Consider the following 25774-nt stretch of genomic DNA (forward strand, 5'->3'; position numbering starts at 1 on the left):
TCTGCTTTCAGGGAGTGAGGTCTCTAAACACTTGGAGGCTCTCTTCCAAGGTTTGAGTCTGATATATTTGAGGTTTCTGTTCTAGATGTGAAGTCCCTGAGCTGCACAAGGTTCTGTGTTCCAAGGTTTGAGTCTGAGGCATCTGGGGGTCTTTGTTCAGGGTTGAAGTCTCTGAACTCTTTGAGGCTTTCTCCCAAGGTTTGAATCTGAGGTATTTATTTATTTTTTTCAGGTTGCAAGGTTTCTAAATGCTTTGATGGTCTGTGTTCCAAGGTTTAACTATAAGGTATTTAGATGTCTGTGTTCAGGGTTTGAGTTCCCTAAATTCTTTGAGGGTGTGTTTCCCAAGGCTTGAAACTTAGTTAACAGGAGGATCTTAATTCATGGTACATGGTAAATAAACTCCTTAAGGATCTGTTCCAAGGTTTGCATCTGAGGTATTTGGCGATCCAGGTTGAGGATGTGGGTTATCTAAAGTATTTGAGTGTATTTTCTTTTTTTTTTTTTTTAGGTGTAATTTATTGTCAAATTGGCTAACAAACAGTGTATACAGTGTGCTCTTGGTTTCAGGGGTAGATTCCTGTGATTCATTGCTTATATACAACACCCAGTGCTCATCTTAAAGAGTGCCCTCCTCAATGCCCATCACCCATTTTACCCTTTCCCCACCTCCCCCCATCAACCCTCAGTTTGTTCTCTGTATTTAAGAGTCTTTTAAGAGTCTATTTTCTAAGTTTTGAATCTGAGGTATTCTGAGTCTGCATCCAGGGTTGGGATTTTCTGAACTCTTCTAGGGTCTGTGTTGCACGAATTAATTCAGAGATATTTGGGAACTGTGTTCAAATGTGAGGCCTTCCAGGGTCCACCCTATGGTTTGATTCAGGGATATTTCAGGTTCAATATTTAGAGTTAGAACTCTCTGAACTCTTTGGAGGTCTATGTATCAGGTTTTGAGGTTTATGTATTTGGTGAAATCTGGTCAGGGTATGAGTTCTGTTTTAATACATGTTTTGTTATTATTCAGGTATGGTAAGGCCAACAAATCAGGAAATGACTGTTATTGAGAAGATAATTTTTTATACTTACATATCCCAAGAGAAGATGGAATGCTGAACTATTCAGTGCCACATGGGGAAGCACCAGGGTTAGTCAGGAGGCAGAGAGATGAGGAAATTGTGAGCAAGAGTTTTTATTGTGGTTTTCACTGAAAGGAGTAGGCTAGGCAGGGTAATTAGTTTTGGATTTGGCTAATTTGAATAGTTTTAGTGGACTCTGTTTATAGGGGCTGTCTCTGGTTGTCTGGTACCTGGCCCTGGGTGATTAGGGCAGAGGAATAGTGGTCTGCAGTGTGAGAGCCTGGGGTATGGGCTGTGGATTGGTTCATTTATATTTGAAAAGTGCTCTCTCAGGCAAGTTGTTTACTGTTTCTAGGACTTGACTAACCTTGGGAGAGGCAGTCCCTCCAAGGTCAGCAAATCATAAGAATACAAATGTCAAATCATAAGAATACAGAAAACAAAAGACATGGGTTAATGTAGGATCTCTGAAATCAGTAAGTGTGTTTCTCAGTGTTTGAGTCTGAAGTATGTGGAGTCCTATTTGTTACTGGTGTAAGGTCTCTGAATGCATTGTTGGTCTGTGTCCTATGGTTTTAGTCTGAGGTGTTTGCAGTCTACGTTCTGGGTTTGAGATATCCAATCTTGAGGATCTGTGACAAAGTTTCGATGTAGGGTGTTTGGGTATTTTTTTGTTGTTGAGGATGTGAGGTCTCTGAAGTCTTTGAGGGTCCGTGTCTCAAATATTGAGTCTGAGGTGTTTGGAAGTTCATGTTCTTGGTGTGAGGTCTAAAACTTTCTGTTGTTTTGAGTCTGAAATATTTCAGGTTCTTCATTTAGTATGTAAAATCTCTGAACTCTGAGCATGTTTGTCCTCAAGATTGAGTGTGATATATTTGGAAGTCTGAGTTCAGGGTTTGTGTTCCCTAAATGCTTTGGTGATCTTTTTTTCAGTGTTTGAGTATTAGGTGTGAGACCTCTGAACTTCTAGAGGTTCTGTGTCTCAAGTTGGGTTTGAACTATTTGGGGCCTGAGTTCAGAATGTGTGGTCTTTGAACCCTTTCATTGCCTTTTTGTTTTCTTTCTTTTTTAAATTTTTTAAATTTTTATTTTTTTTTAATTTTTAAAAAAATGTTTATTTATTTTTGAGAGAGAGAGAGTGAGAGAGACAGAGCTTGAGAGGGGAAGGGCCAGAGAGAGAGGGAGACACAGAATCTGAAACAGGCTCCAGGCTCTGAGCTGTCAGCACAGAGCCCGATGCGGGGCCTGAATTCACGAACTGCAAGATCATGACCTGAGCCGAAGTCGGACACTTAACCGACTGAGCCACCCAGGCGCCCTGCCTTTTTGTTTTCAATATTAATCTGAGATTTTTGGGATCGTCTTCAAGGTCTGAGGTCTTTGAACTCCTTGAAAGTGTGTATCCTAAACTTTGAGTCTGAGATATTTGGGGTCTTGTTCAAGGTATGGGATTTCTAAATCTTTTGATAGCCTGTTCCAAGGTTTGAGTCTGAGTTATTTGGGGGTCAGTTTTCAAGGTATGATATCTCTGCCCTCTGTAGTGTTCTGTTTCCCAATATTTTACTCTGAGATATGTAGGTGCTTGTGTTCAGGGTATGAGGTCTGTGAATTCATTGAGGGTTTATGTCCTCAGGTTTGAGTCTTAGGTAGTTGGGGGTCTGTCTTGTTGGCATGAGATCTTTGAATTCTTTAAGTGTTTATCCCAAGGTTTGAATCTGATATGTTTGGAGTTATGTTTTCAAGGAGTGATGTCTCTGAACTCTTAAGGTCTGTCCTAGTGTTTAAGCTGAGGGATTTGGGTGTCTTTGATAAATGTGTGAAGTCTCTGAACTCTTTGAGGGCCTACATCTAGTAAAGTAAGAATGAATCTAGATAGGACCCAGTATTTACCTAAGGGCTTTCCTATGTGTCTCACATATTTTTCTTTGCTGAATTATGAAAAACACTGACCCAAAATGGGAGAATTCCCCCTTTGGAGGGGCACAGAACCCCTCTGAGGCCCTGAATGCTACCCCACAGTATAGTCTTTGGGTTCAATCCATGTGAAAGGCTGCTCTGAGAACTTCACCTACCATTTAATACTGGAAGCTCTGCCATCTTAGGAGGTTAACTCAAGAGTGGGTCCCAGACAACCAAGAAGCAATCTGAGTTCTGCTCCTTGGAAGATTGTGTGCTAATGATTCCTAAGGGTATAACCCAAACTGAACCAAGAGAAAAATCAACACGCATAATACCTAGCTAAAGCCAAAGCCTAATGTTACATGAAAATGTCCAAATAAATGCAAAGTCTAGTCCTGATAGCCCAAATGTTTGGCATCCAGGAGGTATTCAATATATACAGGATAAATGAATGAATCCAAGTGGCGGCAGGGTATGGGGAAAGAGCTCTTTTTTGCCAGTAAAGTGCTCTGAACTTACGGTCTAGCTTTGCCTATTATGTCTTATGTGACTTTATGTAGGTTAATTCATGCTTCTGAACTTCAGTGTCATTTTTACTTGTAAAACATCATTATATCAGCTAGATTTATTGAGAAGGTATGGAGATGGCTTATTTACACCAATGGAGGACCTAAGTATAGTGCCTGGGCCAGAGCAAAGCAGTGCCAAAAGCCATTGTTATGAATAAATTATCACAACCCATGCCTCTAGGTGCTGCTATGCCTTTGGAGGCCATGAATGTGTGGTGCTCACTTAGTCAGTGGTTTGTACTCCTGTGCTCCTGCACTTCCTAAGGTTGGCATTTTCTCTGTTGGCATTCATCTCCTGGATCATCACACAAAACTTGACCACATATTAACCACTCTTTTCCAAGATCATCTAGCATCATTTCTGCAGTAACTCTCATAGTCAGGACACAGAACATATATTGTTTCTAATTCTTACAACAATAATAAAGTGGGGATGTGAAGTCCATTTAGAGATTTGGAAAGTGAGCTCATAGAGGCTAATAAGTAACTTGCTCCAAGTTACATAAAGGGCCAAGTTACCATAAAGGGCAGCAATTGGTGGAAGGGTGGCAGCAATTGGTGGAAGGGCTGCAGCAAAACTCTAGCATGTCCATAGCAGATGCTATCTCAGAAGGGACTACAAAACACGATCCAGGAGTAAATTCATATATTTCAGCTAGTGTGGAGCCCCAGCTTCAGAGCTACCCAAGATTTGATGAATTGAGATCAGTGAGAAATAATGCAGTTTCAAGAGAATGGAGTGCATTTATTTTTCTTTTGCTGCTTTCAAGATTTTCTCTTTGTCTTTGGCTGTCAACATTTTTTTTAATGTTTATTTATTTTTTTTAATATATGAAATTTACTGTCAAATTGGTTTCCATACAACACCCAGTGCTCATCCCAAAAGGTGCCCTCCTCAATACCCATCACCCACCTTACCCTCCCTCCCACCCCCCATCAACCCTCAGTTTGTTCTCAGTTTTTAACAGTCTCCTATGCTTTGGCTCTCTCCCACTCTAACCTCTTTTTTTTTTTCCTTCCCCTCCCCCATGGGTTTCTGTTACGTTTCTCAGGATCCACATAAGAGTGAAACCATATGGTATCTGTCTTTCTCTGTATGGCTTATTTCACTTAGCATCACACTCTCCAGTTCCATCCACGTTGCTACAAAAGGCCATATTTCATTTTTTCTCATTGCCACATAGTATTCCATTGTGTATATAAACCACAATTTCTTTATCCATTCATCAGTTGATGGACATTTAGGCTCTTTCCATAATTTGGCTATTGTTGAGAGTGCTGCTATAAACATTGGGGTACAAGTGCCCCTATGCATCAGTACTCCTGTATCCCTTGGGTAAATTCCTAGCAGTGCTATTGCTGGGTCATAGGGTAGGTCTATTTTTAATTTTCTGAGGAACCTCCACACTGCTTTCCAGAGCGGCTGCACCAATTTGCATTCCCACCAACAGTGTAAGAGGGTTCCCGTTTCTCTACATCCTCTCCAGCATCTATAGTCTCCTGATTTCTTCATTTTGGCCACTCTGACTGGCGTGAGGTGATATATGAGTGTGGTTTTGATTTGTATTTCCCTGATAAGGAGCGTGGCTGTCAACATTTTTATTATGCTATGTCTGGGTAGGTATTTCTTTGCATTTTTTACATGTAGTCTGTTGAGGTTTTTGGATTTGTAGATTAATGGTTTGTTACCTATTTAGGAAATTTTCAGTGGTTATTTCTTTTTTCTTTAATCTTTTTTTAATTTTAGAGAGAGGGAGAGAGTGCACAAGCTGAGAAGAGGGGCAGAGGGAGAGAGAGAAAGAGAGAACCTCAAGCAGGCTCCATGCTGAGCATGGAGCCTGATGCAGGGCTCGATCCCGTCACCCAGGGACCATGACCCTAGCTGAAACCAAGAGTCAGATATTCGACTTACTGAGCCACCCGGGTGCCCCCAGTGGTTATTTCTCCAAATAATTTTTCTGTTCATTTCTCCCTTTCCTCTCCTTCTGATACCTCCATTATATATATATTGGTGTACTTCATTGTATCCCATAGGTCTGTGAGCTATGCTCATTTTTCCTCATCCTTTTATCATTCCTGTTCTTCAGATTGAATAATCTAAAATGATGTATCCTCAAGTTCACTAATTCTTTTTTTTTTCTGCCTGCTCAAATCTACTTTGAGCCCCTCTGGTGATTTTTTAAAATTTCAGTTTTTTACTTTTCAACTCCAGAATTTCAATTTTTAAAAGTAATTTCTCTCTTAATTGATGTTCTTTATTTGATGAAGACTCAGGGCTCGAACTCATGGATCATGAGATCATGACCTGAGCTGAAATTGGATGCTCAACCAACTGAGCCACCTAGGTGCCCCTGTGAACATATTTATAATAGCTACTTTGCAGTCTTTGTCTGTTGACTCCCACATCTGGGTCCCCTTAAGTTGGTTTCTGCTGCCTGTTTTAAAAAAACTGTATAAGAATCACACTCTCCTGTTTCTTTGCATGTCTCATAACTTTCTGTTGAGCAGTAGGCATTTCAGATAACATATCATCACAACTATGGATTCTAATGAGCTTCACATTCCCTCTGAGGCTTTTTCGTGGTGTTGTTTTCTTTTAGCTTATTTGTTTAATGTCTTGCCTGGACTAATTCTATAAAGTATATTTTCCTTACAGTGTGCAGTCTCTCATGTCAATGCTCAGTTTTTTTCCCCTTGTTTTTATTTTTAAGCCTAGCTTCCTAGAAGTTACCCCAGGTCAATGTGGCTTAATATTCAGTCAATGATTATTTAGAGGTTGTGCTTATGTTCCTTGAACCAGTGATGGGGATCAGGACATGCTACTCCAAAGTGGTACCTTAGCATGTTGAATTGTTATGGAACCAGGCTGGAATGCTGGCGGAAAAACCAAGTGGAACTCGGAGATCTTGGTGGATCGGAGATGTATTTAACACTGGTGGGCTCAGAGGAGACCGTTTCTCCAAAGATCTGAGCTCCGAATGAAGGGGGGAAGGGTATTTTATAGTTGTCAGCTTCCATATCTGTGGCGGGTTTTCGCACACTTGGCAAACAGGGCAAGAAGAACCCGAAGAGGGGTCTCTAAGCTAGAGACCAGAGCTTGTTTTAGTCCCATCGGCCATCTTACGGTGTAAAACTTTATTTATTTTCCCAACAGAATATTTGAAATTGAAGGAATTTGAGAAAATGGAAGAAGCAGGAAGGTCACTCTGACCTTCCCCGTATATTTTTCCCCTGAAGCAGGTCATAAGACTCTCATGTGAGAGGTGCCTGCCCTATACTCAGAGGAAAGTATCATCCTTATCTCTGAAGACAAAGGGATGTTGAGAAGAATCTGAACAAGCCTTGCTAATATGATAGGGAAAAGATAGCATAAAATAGGCAGAGAGGGAAAGGTTAGGACCAGAGGTAACTGGGTGGGGAAAAACACATATTTTGGAACAATGCTGGGAGCCTCTGACCATGGCAAACCCCCTCAAGTGTAAGGTCCCTCTTAAGAATGTCACAGACACCACCTACTCCGCCTCAGGTTCTCTTCAGGAACAAAAGACCTGACTAGAAATAAGTAGACCATCAAACATATGCTCTGCAAGGAATAGTATGACCATAGACAACCCCTCATACAATGGAAAGGAGCCAATCAGGAATGGACAACCCAGCACCTAGAGGTATGAAGCCAATAGGGATGGGACCTGAGAAGGAACAAGGGGGAAGGGTAGGTGGAGGGCTGACCAGAACCTTATAAAACAAGGACCCTTACCTATAGCCAAGGGCATTCACTTTCCAATGCCCCCTCTCTGTAAAGAGAGCTTTCCTACTATTCTTCCTTTGTAATCTTATGCTCTAATAAACTTTGACTGCTGTTCATTCTGTGTCCACCTCTTCATTCTTCGCAGCGGTGAGACAATGAATCCAAGGTATGAAGGTAAAAAGTCCTGCAGCACTAATTTTCCCCCAGTTTACTACACTTACCCCATACTCCTTGACCTACCATGTTCTTCCATGGCTGTTCTCTTTTCATCTCTTTTCATCAAGTACTGTGCATAAAAGTACTCAGGTTTAATAATTTCTTTGGATTTTCATTTCCTTATGAAGGCCCTGTGTCATGTAAAACTTATATTAAATACATTTGTGTTTCTTCTGTTAATTTGTCTTTGTCAGTCTAATTTTCAGATCCCACCAGGGACTCTAAGAAGATTGAGGAAAACTTTTTCCTCCTCTTTGCTGATGGATCTGTGAGTGATGTGGGGGATGCTTTTTGCCATGTGTTCTAGTAGAGACTAGTAGTTCTCAAGTGCATGCTGCAGTTGCTTTTTAGTGGGTGCAGTCTGCCAAATGTACACAGCCTCCTGACATCCAGGGAGAAGTATGGTCTTAACAGGGTACTTTTGAGCTGTCCATTTCCCTGGTTCTTACTGTTAAACTTCTGGGTGATTTGCTGTTTTGTCTTTTGGTACTGGTTTCATGAAACTATTAGCCTTCTCTCAATTGTCTGACAGTAAGATTGTTACTGTTTTTGACTACACCTGAAGATAGGAGTTACTCCTACTGGGGAGGAAAATATTTTCATTCCACCCTTTAAAATCTTCGTTAAGTCCCCCATCATAAAATACATTTAGGGGCGCCTGGGTGGTTCAGTCTGTTGAGTGTCCAACTTCGGCTCAGGTCATGATCTCACGGTTTGTGAATTTGAGCCCCGTGTTGGGCTCTGTGCTGACAGCTCAGAGCCTGGAGTTCTTGCTTTGTATTTTGTGTCTCCTTCTCTCTCTGTTTCTCCCCCACTCGCACTGTGTGTGTCTCTCTCAAAAATAAATGAACATTGGGGCACCTGGGTGGCTCAGTCGGTTGGGCGTCCAACTTCGGCTCAGGTCATGATCTCACAGTTCGTGAGTTCGAGCCCTCGGGCTCTGTGCTGACAGCTTGGAGCCTGGAGCCTGCTTCACATTGTGTGTCTCCCCGTCTCTTGGCCCCTCCCCTGCTCATGCTCTCTCTCTGTCAATAATAAATAAACATTAAAAAAATTTAAAAAAATAAATGAACATTAAGAAAGAGACAGATAAACAAGAGAAAAACAGAAGTTTATTAACATGTATACCTCAGGTATACCTGGGAGATACCCAGGGAAAATTGAGTAACTCCCAGAGATGGCTTAGAATTTAGGCCTAAATACCATCGTCAATTAAAGATGAAAGAAATGTGTAGGGAGGCCAGGAAAATCATGGTAAACAAGGATATGGTTTGTTATGCAGATTTAAGTCAGTGCCTTCTCCACTGATGAGTCTCTTGTGATTTAGAGTCATCCTTCTCTTCCTAATACAGAGAGACACCCTTACAAATAGAGATTTTCTTTATAAATGTAAATGTCCCTCACCAAAGGGTAACTTCTACTCTGTTTCCAGACCTTCCATGTGTCTGCTGTTTCTCAAAATAGGCAGCTCAAAATATACAAGCCTAATATACTAAAAGGCATATTTTAGGGTAGATTTTCTAGCTTCCTATACACCACGCTCTGTTCTAATTAAAATCAGCCCCTCAGCAGGGCTATGGAGCTATCAGTCCTCTAGACTTGCCTCTCCCCTTGGGTAGAAATTCTGTGCTCTTACACTGAAGATAGGGCTGGGGACAGGGATGGTGGCCTGTTTCTCCTGGGGTGACACCTGTGTCCTGAAAGTAGAAGCTGAATGGGACTGTAGCTCCTAACTTTTCTGCTTGCCTCTCCCCACATAGAACCACCACCATATTGATGAAGGAGCACAAGCAAGCTGAGGGCAAAGTACAGGCTAAGGGCACCTCCTGGAATATGTGGTATTCCTCGCACACTCCTGGCTACCCAAGAACAAAGGAAAGGGGTTTAAGTGCTTGCCATGGTGATGTGGGCAGCTAAGGCAAATAAAAAAATTAAATTCCCTTACTGCCTATAGCTCATTAACAAGTCCTTGAAACTGGCAAAGTGACCTCCCTCTAGGAGCTTGGCTGCCTTGATGATGACACTTTTCTAGGGGCAAAAGGGAATCTTAGTTTAACATTATCCCGACCTCCCAGGGTCCTGTAAGTCTACTGTAACATATAAAAATTCCTTTGGAAATTTCCTTTATCTCAACTCCCCCAAGACATATGCTGGCAATCATACTCCAAGCTTATGGCCCCCTGATATATATCTGAAGGGTCTCATGACTGAGGTTTTACTAAATGGTAATAAATGACTTGTTTTCCTAACAACAGCTAGCCCCTCAAGGTCCTGGAAATCTGGCTTCCAAGATTCCTTAGAGACTTAATCTATCCCTAAACCCCTCCCAACCTGAGGATATATAACTAGCCACTCCTCACAACCTAGTGCAGGTCTTTCTGCCCATGGGTCCTGTCCCTGTGCTTTGATAAAATCACCTTTTTGCACCAAAGACATCTTGAAGAATGCTTTCTTGGCCGTCAGCTCTGAACTCCTTGAGCCCCACCATCACCCCAAAACCCCACCACTATGAGTAGGATCTGAGGGTGGGGGTTGCTATTGGACCTCCAGTATTGCCTCGTTTGGGGTACAGCCTCCTCCACACCATTGGTGGGGTTTGGGAGTGTTGGGGGGGGGGAGGCTGTAGCTGATGGCCAAGAAAGAATTCTTGAAGATGTCTTTGGTGCAAAAAGGTGATTTTATTAAAGCACGGGGACAGGACCCATGGGCAGAAAGAGCTGCACTGGAGTTAGGAAGAGTGACTGGTTATATTCTATGGAGTTGGATGAGGTAAAGGCAAAAAGGAGACCTCCAGAAGGACTTCCATATGCTAAGGAGGACTCATAAAATACTGGAGGCCTTGCTATGGTCAAGCTAAGGTTGTTTTCCCTCTAGTAAGGCATTTACAGTAAGACAGTAGGGGGTGGAGTGCCTGGGTAGCTCAGTGGGTTAAGCATCCGACTTCAGCTCAGGTCATGATCTCAAGGTTTGTGAGTTCTAGCTGTGCACTGGGCCCTGCACTGGGCTCTGTGCTGACAGCTCAGAGCCTGAAGCCTGCTTCAGATTCTGTCTCCATCTCTCTCTGCCCCTTCCCTGCTGGTTCTTTCTCAAATATAAATAAACATTAAAAAAAAAGACAGTAGGGTGTTCCTGGAGAAATGTTATACTCTGTATTTGCCTCAGGTATTTGTCAATGGGCTGCAGGTTATAAGGAAATTTAATTTTTTAATTATTTTTTTAATGTTTATTTATTTTTAGTTTTTAAAATCTTTATTTCTTAGAGAGAGAGAGAGAAAAAGAGAGAGAGAGAGAGAGAGAGAGAGAGAGAGAGAGAGAGAGAGAGAGATTGAGACTGAGTGAGTGGGGGAGGAACAGAGAGAGAGGGAGACACAGACTCCAAAGCAGGCTCCAGGCTCTGAACTGTCAGCACAGAGCCCGATGTGGGGCTCAAACCCATGAACTGCGAATTCATGACCTGAGGTGAAGTGGGAGGCCCAACTGACTAAGCCACCCAGGCGCCCCTAATGTTTATTTATTTTTGAGAGAGAGTGAGAAAGAGAAAGAGCAAGAGCAGGGCAGCGGCAAAGAGAGAGGGAGGCACAGAATCCGAAGCAGGCTCTAGGCTCTGAGCTGTCAGCACAGAGCCTGACATGGGGCTTGAACTCACGAACCACAAGATCATGACCTGAGCCAAAGTCGGATGCTTAACTGAGCCTTCTAGGCGCCCCAGAAATTTATTTTTTTTAAGTTTATTTATTTATTTTGAGAGAGAGGGAGAGCATGAGCATGAGCATGAGTGAGGGAGGGGCAGAGAGGGAGAGACAGAATACCAAGCAGGTTCCTCCCTGTCAGCACAGAGCCCACTGCGGGGCTCAATCCCACAAACCATGGGATCATGACCTGAACCGAGATCAAGAGTTGGTCACCCAACAGACTGAGCCACCCAGGAGCTCCAAGGAAATTTAATTTTACCTACCATTTCCTTCTCACCTTTGTCCTCTACATCACTATGGAGGGGAGGGTGATGTTGGGGCTCCAGGAAACTGAGTCTATAGGTTTTTGGAGATTAGGCTATTGATAAGATTGCTGTTTTCTTGTAATTTATGAAGACATTTGTAAACTGATGGAGACTCATGTCCTGTATGACTATGATCACTATCAGTTAACCATTGGTTTTTCCCTTTCCTTTGTTCTTGGGCAGCTGGGAATGCCTGAGGAGTGTCATCTATATCCTGCCTAGGGTGGTTAGGGGGTTTGGGGAGTGTCAGCTTGCCTTCTCATTTCTCATCACTGAGTGGAAGTGGGAGGGGGAAGGAAGCCCTGATCTCGGCCATGAAATAGAGCTTCTATAATACGGAGCTGGTGGGTGGATGGTGGAGGCAGATGAGAGATGCCTGTGACCCACCCTTTTTGGGGTGAAACTATAGCCCTAAAACTGGGAGTGGTGGGTAAAGGGAGCCCCCATCTTCTTGGATGCACTTTCTAGGAGTTAGAGCTTCTGTAACATGGAGCTGGCAGGGAGAGTTTAAATTTTTTTAATGTTTATTTTATTTTTTGAGAGAGACAGAGCATGAGCAGGGGAGGAGCAGAGAGAAAGTGAGACAGAATCTGAAGCAGGCTTCAGGCTCTGAGCCATCAGCACAGAGCCCAATGTGGGGCTTGAACCCACGAACTGTGAGATCATGACCTAAGCTGAAGTCGGATGCTTAACCGACTGAGCCACCCAGGCGCTCCAATGGCAGGGAGAGTTTAAAGGGGAGGTAGGAAAGTGGGTTCCAGTGCAAATGCCACAGACTCCTGATGTTCTAAATTTATTAGATTTTATTTATTAGATTTTTCTTGAATAAATGCTTCTCAATTTGCTGTGTTATCTTAGATCATTTGCTTTCTAGAACTTTAAAATATTTTTTTAATGTTTATTTATTTTGAGAGAGAGAGGGAGAGGAAAAAAAGTGTGAGCAGGGGAGGGGCAGAGAGAGAGGGAGACAGAGAATCACAGCCAGGTTCCAAGCTGCCAGTGCAGAGCCCAACATGGGGCTCAAACTCATGAACTGTGAGATCATGACCTGAGCCGAAATCAAGAGTCATGTGCTTAACTGACTGAGCCACCCAGGAGCCCTGCTTTCCAGAAATGTAAATGGTTGTGTTTTATATTTTTATCGATTTTCTTTGTAACTGGGGTGTGAGTCCACTGAGCTCTTCACACTGTCCCGAAGTCCCACCTATCTTACTACTCTTGTTGAACCTACTACAATCCAGGTAAATTAATAGACAAAACACAGCAAATATAACAAAGACTTGCATTCAGAAAGACTTTTTCCTATAGTTGTGTCCATGCCTCAGCTGTACCTGCTGATGCAGATCTCTGTCCCACTGGTGACTAAGATCTCTTTTGTCCTTGGAGGCTTGAGAGCCTTTTTTAAAAAAATGTTAATTTATTTTTGAGAGACTGAGAGAGACAGAGCATGAGTGGGGGAGGGGCAGAGAGAGAGGGAGACACAGAATCCGAAGCAGGCTCCAGGCTCCGACGTGGGGCTCGAACTCATGAGCCGTGAAATCATGACCTGAGCCAAACTTGGATGCTTAACTGATTGAGCCACCAGGCACCTAGAAAGCCTTTTTAAAAAAATTTTCTTTCTTTCTTTATTTTTTTTTAGTAATCTCTACACCCATTGTGGGGCTTGAACTCACGACCCTGAGATCAAGAGTCATATGTTCTTCTGACTGAGCCAGCCAGTTCCACGAGCCTTTGTTTAAGGCTAGAACAGCCTAAGAAGAGTTGTCCTGACACTGTCCATGAGTGCATTCCTGCCTCTATAGCAATAGCCACTCACTTGCCTAAAGATAAAGCCATCATAAGCTGTAGTAACTTATCAAGGACTAAACACTCCTGGCACCTGTCAGAAAGACCACCCAGTATGCTGTTTCACCCCTTCCCCTTACTCATGCCACACTTTTATCTGCTTAGTCACCCAGCAAACATCTGTGGTACATCCATGAAATGTGGCCTTGGAGAACTTTAGTTCTCCTATTGTGGGCTGACATGCTGTCTCTTACTGGGAGTGGCTTTTTTCTCTACTTCTTGCCTTGCCATTTACCCCTGATCTGACTGACCATTTCCCTTTCCTCTGAAATTCTGCATTTCCTAAGTTGGGGACTGAGCATTCAGCCTTAATCACTGGATGCTCCTGTTGTGTGTGAGCTTGTTTGGGCTTGCTCATTGTTCTCTGCAACTTGATGCCTGTCCTGCAGTGAAGGGATCCTGTCCTGGTTCTTTACCATCTCTAGAGCACCTGTTAGATTTTTGTTTTGGAATTTTGTTTGACTGATAATCACATGTGTTATTCTGCCCTAAAACAACTACTATAGGGCCTTAAGAAAATACTTTGCATTTGTGTAGCACTTTAGTCATTTGTGTTAACATGTGTTATCCTGATGTTTTCACTATAACTCTATTATTTGCTGAGGCAAGTAGGTATGGGTATTTTCCCCCCATTTTACATACTGGAGGGTTGATCCCACCAGAGGTAATTTTAGGGACTTATTTAGAGTCCCAGAGTAAGAATGGATCTGAGGTCTTCTACCTCCTAGCTTGGTGTTTAGTTCTTTCCACAGGACTTCAGAATTAGGAAATACCCTCCCATCAAGAGCAATCAGTACCTTAGGTTAGAACAGAATTTGGTGTGCTGAGAATTCTTCCAGTTACTCAGGATGGGGTGAGAGACATTCAGCTGTCGACTGAACTCTGCAGATAACTTGCAGACTTCCATTTCCTTCCTGTAGCCTCCTATACAAAATTAGTAGCTAACATGCACAAATAGGGATTCTCTAGCCATTTGACCCAAAGGGTAAAAGATGAGGACAAATGGAAGTGTTCACTGTAGCCCCAGCTCTGACAAGATTTATTTTCCAGCTACAAAGGCATGGAGTGACTTTTTGCTCTGCAGCCTCATGGAAGACCTGTGTCTCATCTGTGAATTTGGTGCATAGTATTTACAGCTTTATGCTGATCTCAATCTTGTTTCTCCTTCCTTATTGGATTGTGTTAATATGTTTGTATAGTCCACTATTTTATTTATTTATTTATTTATTTATTCATTCATTCATTCATTCATTCATTTATGAGGGGGGGAGGGAGGGAGAGAGAGAGAGAGAGAGAGAGAGAGAGAGAGAGAGAGAGAGAGAGAGAGAGAGAGAATCCCAAGCAGGCTCCACACTGCGAGCACAAAGCCCGATATGGGGCTTGAACTCATGAACCGTGAGATCATGGCCTGAGCTGAAATCAAGAGTTGGACGCTTAACCGACTGAGCCACCCAGGCGCCCCTAGTCCACTGTTTTTAAAGTAGTGCCTTCTACGTTATCTCACATAATTCTTAAAATAATTCTTGTGACTTAGGCAGGCCAGGTATTGTAATTTCCATTTCTTTCCCCTCAGCTTCTTTACCCCATCAGCACTAGTCCCCTCAGGGAGCCTCACTGCATTACCTCCTCCAGGAAGCTTGACTGATTGGAGCCTGGGACAGCATAGCACCCTGTGGAGAGGAGGAGTCTGAGAAACTTGAATGAATGAATGAATGAATGAACTTATGACTTCTCAGTCACATCACTCTCACTTGGCAAAGAAAAACAGCGGTTCTGACCATTTTGTTTTTCTGTTTTATCTAAGTACAAAATGCTAAGGTTTTAAAACATGAGCATATCTGACATTTGGGGAATGGGCACCATAAAAATTCTTACCATGTGATTAACTTATTACATCAGCACCATTGTTTTCTTTATGCAAAAGGGAAGAAATGCACAACTGCAAACCTTTTTATTTCTATTTAAAACCTAGATACTTTTAGCAGCACTCACTACTTCCATTATGTGCTGAGAGGATGGAAAGATTGGAGACCTGGAGACCATCTTTCAGATTTACTCTGGAGGAACTGTGTGATATTGTCTTAGATTCTCTGTTTTTAATCCCCTCCCGCACCAGGAGGTTAAAATAATGTCTTTTTGTATACTGTCTATATACACAAAATGAAAGATGTGTTTTAGGCAACTCCAACTTGGGGGCAAAGGCAGTTATTCAGATGATTCAGGCCAAAATCCATCCTGCCATGAAGGAGGAAAACAAAGTGTGCAGTTGGACCTGAGCTATCCAGTTTGCATGTTGGCATCTCTCAAATCCATGGAAGAAATTGTTCCTTTGTTTGTGTTACTAGAGAATTTGAGTGGTGGGGGATCTATTAGTTTATTAAGACTGAAAAGTGAATCATTAATGGCTTCAGGCTACTGACCTTACAGCCAAAGGATAACAGAGACCCAAGGAACCTCTAAATACCTGGAATTACTGGGATTCTAAAGGACTTCTACCCTCGAAGGGCACCCCCCAAGTTAGCATTCAGAGTGAAGGTGGGAGAAAAGGAGTACTCACTTGATTGAGTACCCAATGTGTGCTGGACATTGCACTGGGTGATTTATATAGCTTCTTCCTCCCTTTAATTCTCATGACAACACTCTGAGATGAGAATTTATAGATGAGAAAACCAAGGCTCAAAGAAATTAAAGTGCCCCAAACAGCTGGCTAACCTTGGATGAGAACCTCTAAAACTCTACTAGTTCCCAAAATTCTTGAATCATCTATCACAGTTACACCTGCTTCTGGAGCATTCTAGGGGTAATTCAAGTTAGTTCATTGTTATTTAGATTCATTATTTGAGCGTCTACAGTGTGTGGGCATAATGCCAGGAGCCGAAGACACTAAAATGAATAAATCAAGGCCCAACCTGTCGAGAAATCTGATACCAGGTGAGCCTGATATACATCTTTGTGACAGTAGTACAATGTGAGCAAATTGCTGTGGGGCTGCAAAGGAGATGCTGATTGGCTGTTTCCTAGGAAAGTCCTTAAGGGCCACCTTAAGGTAGGAGGTAGGAGGGAGAGGTCTAAAACCCTAGGGTCACCTGGACCCAGAATCTATTTTCCTCCTTCACTAGGCCATATGGTTAGATGGAGAATCCCATGTAAGTTAGTTCACGGTGAGAGACAATAGTGCAGATCAGAAATAGTCTGGTATTGGAGCACATGGAATCTGTGTTTGAATCCCAGCTCTGTCATTTACAATACGTGTCACGTGGTGCAAGTTATTTAACCTGAGTCTTGGGGCTTGCCCTTCTAAAAATATTAGGATAGGGGCACCTTGGTGGCTCAGTCAGTTAAGCGTCTGACTTCAGCTCAGGTAATGATTTCATAGTCTGTGAGTTCGAGCCCCGCGTTGGGCTCTGTGCTGACAGCTCAGAGCCTGGAGCCTGTTTCAGATTCTGTGTCTCCTTCTCTCTCTGCCCCTCCCCTGCTCATGTGCTGTCTCTCTCTGTCTCAAAAATAAAAACATTAAAAAAATTAAAAATATTAAAATATTAAGCTAAACATGCCAGCCTCATGGGATGGTTGTGAAGCAGGATCTCAAGATCCTTTACATTTTGGTTCTTTTCTCTCTTCACAAGTGTGTAAACATATGCCAATTCCCATCTTAGGTCCTCCAGACTGAGGGCTCTTTGAGGACACAAGCAGTGGGAAACCAGGCCAACATGCTTTGCAATCTCAGGTGAAAGGAGACCAAACTCAGGAGGCATGTCAGCACCATGAAATAAACCAGAAGATCAGCCCCAGGGTCTGGCCAGGACACTCAGATGTAACATCTCAATGACCTGTTGGTAAACAAAACACATCAGAATTAATATTTACCAGTGATAATATTTGGGTGCTTACGAAGAGGGGAAGACCATAAATATTAAGAAGCCAGCGCTGGGAAGAGAGACAGAAAAGGTTTAATAGCCAATCTACTGAGGAAGAAGGCCAACTCTGGAATGAGGCATGCTCCCTAAAGGTCCCAGACTGCGCTCTAGGAGTTAATGAAACAGATGGTCACCAGAATGTACTGTAGCTGGGAAGGGGGCTAATGAGACTGCAGATCATCTGTCCATAGGTCATCAGTAGCCAAGGAGGCCAGTGCCCCTCTTAGAACCATTCTTCTGAAACTGTAGGTGTGAAGGGGTGTTTGCTTGTTAGCTTCTTTTTTTTTAATATATGAAATTTACTGTCAAATTGGTTTCCATACAACACCCAGTGCTTATCCCAAAAGGTGCCCTCCTCAATACCCATCACCCACCCTCCCCTCCCTCCCACCCCCCATCAACCCTCAGTTTGTTCTCAGTTTTTAACAGTCTCTTATGCTTTGGCTCTCTCCCACTCTAACCTCTTTTTTTTTTTCCTTCCCCTCCCCCATGGGTTTCTGTTACGTTTCTCAGGATCCACATAAGAGTGAAACCATATGGTATCTGTCTTTCTCTGTATGGCTTATTGCACTTAGCATCACACTCTCCAGTTCCATCCACGTTGCTACAAAAGGCCTTATTTCATTCTTTCTCATTGCCACGTAGTGTTCCATTGTGTATATAAACCACAATTTCTTTATCCATTCATCAGTTGATGGACATTTAGGCTTTTTCCATAATTTGGCTATTGTTGAGAGTGCTGCTATAAACATTGGGGTACAAGTGCCCCTATGCATCAGTACTCCTGTATCCCTTGGACAAATTCCTAGCAGTGCTATTGCTGGGTCATAGGGTAGGTCTATTTTTAATTTTCTGAGGAACCTCCACACTGCTTTCCAGAGCGGCTGCACCAGTTTGCATTCCCACCAATAGTGCAAGAGGGTTCCCGTTTCTCCACATCCTCTCCAGCATCTATAGTCTCCTGATTTCTTCATTTTGGCCACTCTGACTGGTGTGAGGTGATATCTGAGTGTGGTTTTGATTTGTATTTCCCTGATAAGGAGCGACGTTGAACATCTTTTCATGTGCCTGTTGGCCATCTGGATGTCTTCTTTAGAGAAGTGTCTATTCATGTTTTCTGCCCATTTCTTCACTGGGTTATTTGTTTTTCAGGTGTGGAGTTTGGTGACCTCTTTATAGATTTTGGATACTAGCCCTTTGTCCGATATGTCATTTACAAATATCTTTTCCCATTCTGTTGGTTGCCTTTTCGTTTTGTTTGTTGTTTCCTTTGCTGTGCAGAAGCTTTTTATCTTCATAAGGTCCCAGTAATTCACTTTTGCTTTTAATTCCCTTGCCTTTGGGGATGTGTCGAGTAAGAGATTGCTGCGGCTGAGGTCAGAGAGGTCTTTTCCTGCTTTCTCCTCTAAGGTTTTAATGGTTTTCTGTCTCACATTCAGGTCCTTTATCCATTTTGAGTTTATTTTTGTGAATGGTGTGAGAAAGTGGTCTAGTTTCAACCTTCTGCATGTTGCTGTCCAGTTGTCCCAGCACCATTTGTTAAAGAGACTGTCTTTTTTCCATTGGATGTTCTTTCCTGCTTTGTCAAAGATGAGTTGGCCATACGTTTGTGGGTCTAGTTCTGGGGTTTCTATTCTATTCCATTGGTCTATGTGTCTGTTTTTGTGCCAATGCCATGCTGTCTTGATGATGACAGCTTTGTAGTAGAGGCTAAAGTCTGGGATTGTGATGCCTCCTGCTTTGGTCTTCTTCTTCAAAATCACTTTGGCTATTCGGGGCCTTTTGTGGTTCCATATGAATTTTAGGATTGCTTGTTCTAGTTTCGAGAAGAATGCTGGTGCAATTTTGATTGGGATTGCATTGAATGTGTAGATAGCTTTGGGTAGTATTGACATTTTGACAATATTTATTCTTCCAATCCATGAGCAGGGAATGTCTTTCCATTTCTTTATATCTTCTTCAATTACCTTCATAAGCTTTCTATAGTTTTCAGCATACAGATCTTTTACATCTTTGGTTAGATTTATTCCTAGGTATTTTATGCTTCTTGGTGCAATTGTGAATGGGATCAGTGTCTTTATTTGTCTTTCTGTTGCTTCATTGTTAGTGTTTAAGAATGCAACTGATCTCTGTACATTGATTTTGTATCCTGCAACTTTGCTGAATTCATGTATCAGTTCTAGCAGACTTTTGGTGGAGTCTATCGGATTTTCCATGTATAGTATCACGTCATCTGCAAAAAGCGAAAGCTTGACTTCATCTTTGCCAATTTTGATGCCTTTGGTTTCCTTTTGTTGTCTGATTGCTGATGCTAGAACTTCCAGCACTATGTTAAACAACAGCGGTGAGAGTGGGCATCCCTGTCGTGTTCCTGATCTCAGGGAAAAAGCTCTCAGTTTTTCCCCGTTGAGGATGATGTTAGCTGTGGGCTTTTCATAAATGGCTTTTATGATCTTTAAGTATGTTCCTTCTATCCCGACTTTCTCAAGGGTTTTTATTAAGAAACGGTGCTGGATTTTGTCAAAGGCCTTTTCTGCATCGATTGACAGGATCATATGGTTCTTCTCTTTTTTTTTTTGTTAATGTGATGTATCACGTTGATTGATTTGCGAATGTTGAACCAGCCCTGCATCCCAGGAATGAATCCCACTTGATCATGGTGAATAATTCTTTTTATATGCCGTTGAATTCGATTTGCTAGTATCTTATTGAGAATTTTTGCATCCATATTCATCAGGGATATTGGCCTGTAGTTCTCTTTTTTTACTGGGTCTCTGTCTGGTTTAGGAATCAAAGTAATACTGGCTTCATAGAATGAGTCTGGAAGTTTTCCTTCCCTTTCTATTTCTTGGAATAGCTTGAGAAGGATAGGTATTATCTCTGCTTTAAACGTCTGGTAGAACTCCCCTGGGAAGCCATCTGGTCCTGGACTCTTATTTGTTGGGAGATTTTTGATAACTGATTCAATTTCTTCGCTGGTTATGGGTCTGTTCAAGCTTTCTATTTCCTCCTGATTGAGTTTTGGAAGAGTGTGGGTGTTTAGGAATTTGTCCATTTCTTCCAGGTTGTCCAATTTGTTGGCATATAATTTTTCATAGTATTCCCTGATAATTGTTTGTATCTCTGAGGGATTGGTTGTAATCATTCCATTTTCATTCATGATTTTATCGATTTGGGTCATCTCCCTTTTCTTTTTGAGAAGCCTGGCTAGAGGTTTGTCATTTTGTTTATTTTTTCAAAAAACCAACTCTTGGTTTCGTTGATCTGCTCTACAGTTTTTTTAGATTCTATATTGTTTATTTCTGCTCTGATCTTTATTATTTCTCTTCTTCTGCTGGGTTTAGGCTGCCTTTGCTGTTCTGCTTCTGTTTCTTTTAGGTGTGCTGTTAGATTTTGTATTTGGGATTTTTCTTGTTTCTTGAGATAGGCCTGGATTGCAATGTATTTTCCTCTCAGGACTGCCTTTGCTGCGTCCCAAAGCGTTTGGATTGTTGTATTTTCATTTTAGTTTGTTTCCATATATTTTTTAATTTCTTCTCTAATTGCCTGGTTGACCCACTCATTCGTTAGTAGGGTGTTCTTTAACCTCCATGCTTTTGGAGGTTTTCCAGACTTTTTCCTGTGGTTGATTTCAAGCTTCATAGCATTGGGGTCTGAAAGTATGCATGGTATAACTTCAATTCTTGTAAACTTATGAAGGGCTGTTTTGTGACCCAGTATATGATGTATCTTGGAGAATGTTCCATGTGCACTCGAGAAGAAAGTATATTGTGTTGCTTTGGGATGCAGAGTTCTAAATATATCTGTCAAGTCCATCTGATCCAATGTATCATTCAGGGCCCTTGTTTCTTTATTGACCGTGTGTCTAGATGATCTATCCATTTCTGTAAGTGGGGTGTTAAAGTCCCCTGCAATGACCACATTCTTATCAATAAGGTTGCTTATGTTTGTGAGTAATTGTTTTATATAATTGGGGGCTCCGGTATTTGGCGCATAGACATTTATAATTGTTAGCTCTTCCTGATGGAGAGACCCTGTAATTATTATATAATGCCCTTCTTCATCTCTTGTTACAGCCTTTAATTTAAAGTCTAGTTTGTCTGATAGAAGTATGGCTACTCCAGCTTTCTTTTGGCTTCCAGTAGCATGATAAATAGTTCTCCATCCCCTCACTCTCAATCTAAAGGTGTCCTCAGGTCTAAAATGAGTCTCTTGTAGACAGCAAATAGATGGGTCTTGTTTTTTTATCCATTCTGATACCCTATGTCTTTTGGTTGGCGCATTTAATCCATTTACATTCAGTGTTATTATAGAAAGATACGGGTTTAGAGTCATTGTGATGTCTGTGTGTTTTATGCTTGTAGTGATGTCTCTGGTACTTTGTCTCACAGGATCCCCCTTGGGATCTCTTGTAGGGCTGGTTTAGTGGTGACAAATTCCTTCAGTTTTTGTTTGTTTGGGAAGACCTTTATCTCTCCTTCTATTCTAAATGACAGACTTGCTGGATAAAGGATTCTCGGCTGCATATTTTTTCTGTTTAGCACACTGATGATCTTGTTCCAAGCCTTTCTGGCCTGCCAAGTTTCAAAAGAGAGATCAGTCACGAGTCTTATAGGTCTCCCTTTATATGTGATGGCACGTTTATCCCTTGCTGCTTTCAGAATTTTCTCTTTATCCTGTATTTTGCCAGTTTCACTATGATATGTCGTGCAGAAGATCGATTCAAGTTACGTCTGAAGGGAGTTCTCTGTGCCTCTTGGATTTCAATGCCTTTTTCCTTCCCCAGGTCAGGGAAGTTCTCAGCTATAATTTCTTCAAGTACCCCTTCAGCACCTTTCCCTCTCTCTTCCTCCTCTGGGATACCAATTATGCGTATATTATTTCTTTTTAGTGTATCACTCAGTTCTCTAATTTTCCCCTCATACTCCTGGATTTTTTTATCTCTCTTTCTCTCAGCTTCCTCTTTTTCCATAACTTTATCTTCTAGTTCACCTATTCTCTCCTCTGCCTCTTCAATCCGAGCAGTCGTCGTTTCCGTTTTGTTTTGCATTTCGTCTAAAGCGCTTTTCAGCTCCTCGTGACTGTTCCTTAGTCCCTTGATCTCTGTAGCAAGAGATTCTCTGCTGTCCTCTATACTGTTTTCAAGCCCAGCGATTAATTTTATGAGTATTATTCTAAATTCACTTTCTGTTATGTTATTTAAATCCTTTTTGATCAGTTCATTAGCTGTTGTTATTTCCTGGAGATTCTTCTGAGGGGAATTCTTCCATTTGGTCATTTTGGATAGTCCCTGGAGTGGTGAGGACCTGCAGGGCACTTCCCCTGTGCTGTGGTGTATAACTGGAGTTGGTGGGCGGGGCCACAGTCCGCCCTGATGTCTGCCCCCAGCCCACCGCTGGGTCCACAGTCAGACTGGTGTGTGCTTTCTCTTCCCCTCTCCTAGGGGCGGGGTTCACTGTGGGATGGCGTGGCCCGTCTGGGCTACTTGCACACTGCCAGGCTTGTGGTGCTGGGGATCTGGCGTATTAGCTGGGGTGGGTAGGCAAGGTGCATGGGGGCAGGAGGGGCAGGCTTAGCTCGCTTCTCCTTAGGTGATCCACTTCAGGAGGGGCCCTGTGGCAGCGGGAGGGAGTCAGATCTGCTGCCGGAGGTTTGGCTCCGCAGAAGCACAGAGTTGGGTGTTTGCGTGGAGCGAGCAAGTTCCCTGGCAGGAACTGGTTCCCTTTGGGATTTTGGCTGGGGGATGGGCGGGGGAGATGGCGCTGGCGAGCACCTTTGTTCCCCACCAAACTGAGCTCTGTCGTCCGGGGGCTCAGCAACTCTCCCTCCCTTTGTCCTCCAGCCTTCCCGCTTTCTGAGCAGAGCTGTTAACTTATGACCTCCCAGAGGCTAAGTCGCACTTGCTGTCGGAACACAGTCCGTCAGGCCCCTCCGCTTTTGCCAGCCAGACTCGGGGGGGGGGGCTTTGCTTGGCCGGTGAGCCACCCCTCCGCCCCAGCTCCCTCCTGCCAGTCCGTGGAGCGTGCACCACCTCGCCGCCCTTCCTACCCTCTTCCATGGGCCTCTCATCTGCGCTTGGCTCCGGAGACTCTGTTCTGCTAATCCTGTGGCCGTTTTCTGGGTTCTTTAGGCAGGTGTAGGTGGAATCTAAGTGATCAGCAGGACGCGTGGTGAGCCCAGCGTCCTCCTACCCCCCCATCTTCCCTCTCGCTTGTTAGCTTCTTAATAGTGATATTGTCTCCTCGTCTTGGCCAGGCTGCCACAGGAAACAGGTCCATGATTAACTGGCGAGACCGAGATGCCTCTTGGGAAGGCTGCAGGGGGGTTGTGGAAGGGAAAGGGAGACATGGGCACATGGGGCACAGTGAGAAGACAGATAGTCTGAGCTCTGCAGTGTGAACGCTGGATAAAGGGTATGTCCTAGGTTACTGGATTTGTATGGATGGTGGGGGCAGGAGTGAGTGTGTGAATATCTGAAGTTTTGACAAGAAAATGACAGTCTGGATTTATAAGTAGCCTTGGTCATAATGACAGTTGTATTTGGGAATCGATAAGACCACTCTTAGGTTCAGTGATTCATTAGAAGGCATCACGGAACTCAGCAAAGTTATTATACTCGTGGTTGTGGATTATTATAGTGAAAAGATACAGATTAAAATCAGCAATGGAAAAAGACTCATAGGATGTGGGGAATAAGCTTAGAAATTCCCTGGGCTTACACCAATGGATTAACAAGGCATAAAGAAGTACAAAGCCATAGAATGCTCACACCCAAGTTTGGGTAAACAAGATTAGGACCCCACAATAGAGCAGGAGGTGCAAAGGCACCCAGAATACGGGGGGGGGGCGCAAAGGCCCACAATGTAAAGGTATATGAGGTAAGCAAGATTATGCATTCAGGGTAAAAACACCCCCCAATTTAGTACTATAGCAGAAAGCTGATTTCACAGGAAGGAAGGACCAAATTAGGTAAGCAGGTGAATAGGGCTGTAGACTGCTATGCTGCACTCTGGGTGATGCTGCCCAGAGTGGAGCTGATTAGCAAAAGAAAAGGTGCCTTGTTAACCCTGAGGTTATTCTCCCTATCTGCCTTATCCCCTAGGCTAGCTGAGATAAACAGACATGGCGCCTCCTGTCTGCTATTAACAACCATCTGCTCATCTGCCTGGCACAAGGATTTTGTTTTATATTGACCCAAACCCCAAACACCGTATATCTTCAAAACCCCCTTTTCTCTCATGCCCGTGAGTTAATATTCACCGACTCATTGTCTCTTTGTGCATGCCTATCCTGTTTGTAAGCCTTCTGATCTTAATAAATACAGGGCAAGGACCCTTATTCGGGGGTCTTGTCTTTTCCCAGACATTAGCCATCTCTCGCTTTTCATCCTGTGTCCTGCTCTCTTGCTGGCCAAGAGAGAACTTTAGACTTAGAGTCTACAACAATAGGACAGACTTCAGAAAAGACCAGGTGTGAGCTGCTAGTTTTTTTCTCCCAGTGGAGTCATATGAACAGTGATTAGTTCTCTCAGCAATGACATGTGACAACATGCGTGGAGTATTAGTATTGTCAACTAGGAAAGCTCACCGGAGCCTTGGTGTGGGCCAGTCATGTAGTCATGGGATGCCCATGTGATTGACCTTAGCTGCTCAGTCCCCAGCACCCCCCCCCAGAGGTCAAACTGATACCATATGGCCCAAGGCCTCCACCATAAACCACACTGTTGTCATAAACTATTTGGTGTGGCCAAGTCCTCAGATCAAAGATACTCTTAACAAGCAGGATATTCCAAAGGCTTAGAGGTTCTCTCCAAGGAGCTGAACAAGGGTCAAACATTTCCTTGGGGTTTTCAGGGGGTGCACAACTCAGACCTGCTGAGTTATCCTTTACTGTACAATGGCAGAAATATAGGAGTGTTAGTTCTTTTCTTTCCAGGAGAGTAGCATTGGTTTGGCATGTGGCTTGATATTCTAAAACATGTGTATGCCTCTTTTCTGCCCAGCTAAAATCTTATTTGGATGCTGTGTTTGGCCGGGTTTGGTGGTAGTATTATGAAGAGGGAAATGCACTAGATCAGCAGGAGGAAATGTGGTCAGCATGGGAGCTCTGTGCCAACTGACTTTGAAGCCACAGGGAAGTCCCTTGCCTGCTTGGTTCTAGCATCATCCCCTGTCATTCAGGACTAGTAATGCTTAAGCTACCTCCTGTGAGCAACACTAACCCTTGCTGGGAAGATCAAATTACACAGTAAATGCAAAATCAACTTAAAAATTTAACACAATGCACAAATGAGATATCTGTGATTAAAAGTGGTTTGTTGTTTGGGGCGCTTGGGTGGCTCAGTCGGTTGAGCGTCTGACTTCAGCTCAGGTCATGATCTCACGGGGTTTGTAGGTTCGAGCCCCGCGTAGGGCTCTGTGCTGACAACTCGGAACCTGGAGCCTGCTTCAGATTCTGTGTCTCCCCCTCTTTCTGCCCTTCCCCTGCTTGTATTCTCTCTCTCTCTT

General features: G+C 43.1%; 1 long non-coding RNA gene across 2 annotated transcripts in view; it reads left to right on the forward strand.

The window, feature by feature from the left end:
• The window catches only part of LOC102948887, a 133684-nt gene that overhangs the window by 12827 nt on the left and 95083 nt on the right, over positions 1–25774 (forward strand). Inside the window, exon 1 of one of the 2 annotated variants that reach the window (XR_001511709.2) lies at positions 7341–7458. The exons of the other annotated variant lie outside the window; for it this stretch is intronic. This is a non-coding gene — a long non-coding RNA (uncharacterized LOC102948887). Of the gene's footprint in view, positions 1–7340; positions 7459–25774 lie in introns of those variants that run through there. 2 annotated transcript variants of the gene reach the window in all.

Source organism: Panthera tigris, chromosome X (genome assembly GCF_018350195.1).
Source record: "Panthera tigris isolate Pti1 chromosome X, P.tigris_Pti1_mat1.1, whole genome shotgun sequence".
In the NCBI taxonomy this organism is placed as follows: domain Eukaryota; kingdom Metazoa; phylum Chordata; class Mammalia; order Carnivora; family Felidae; genus Panthera; species Panthera tigris.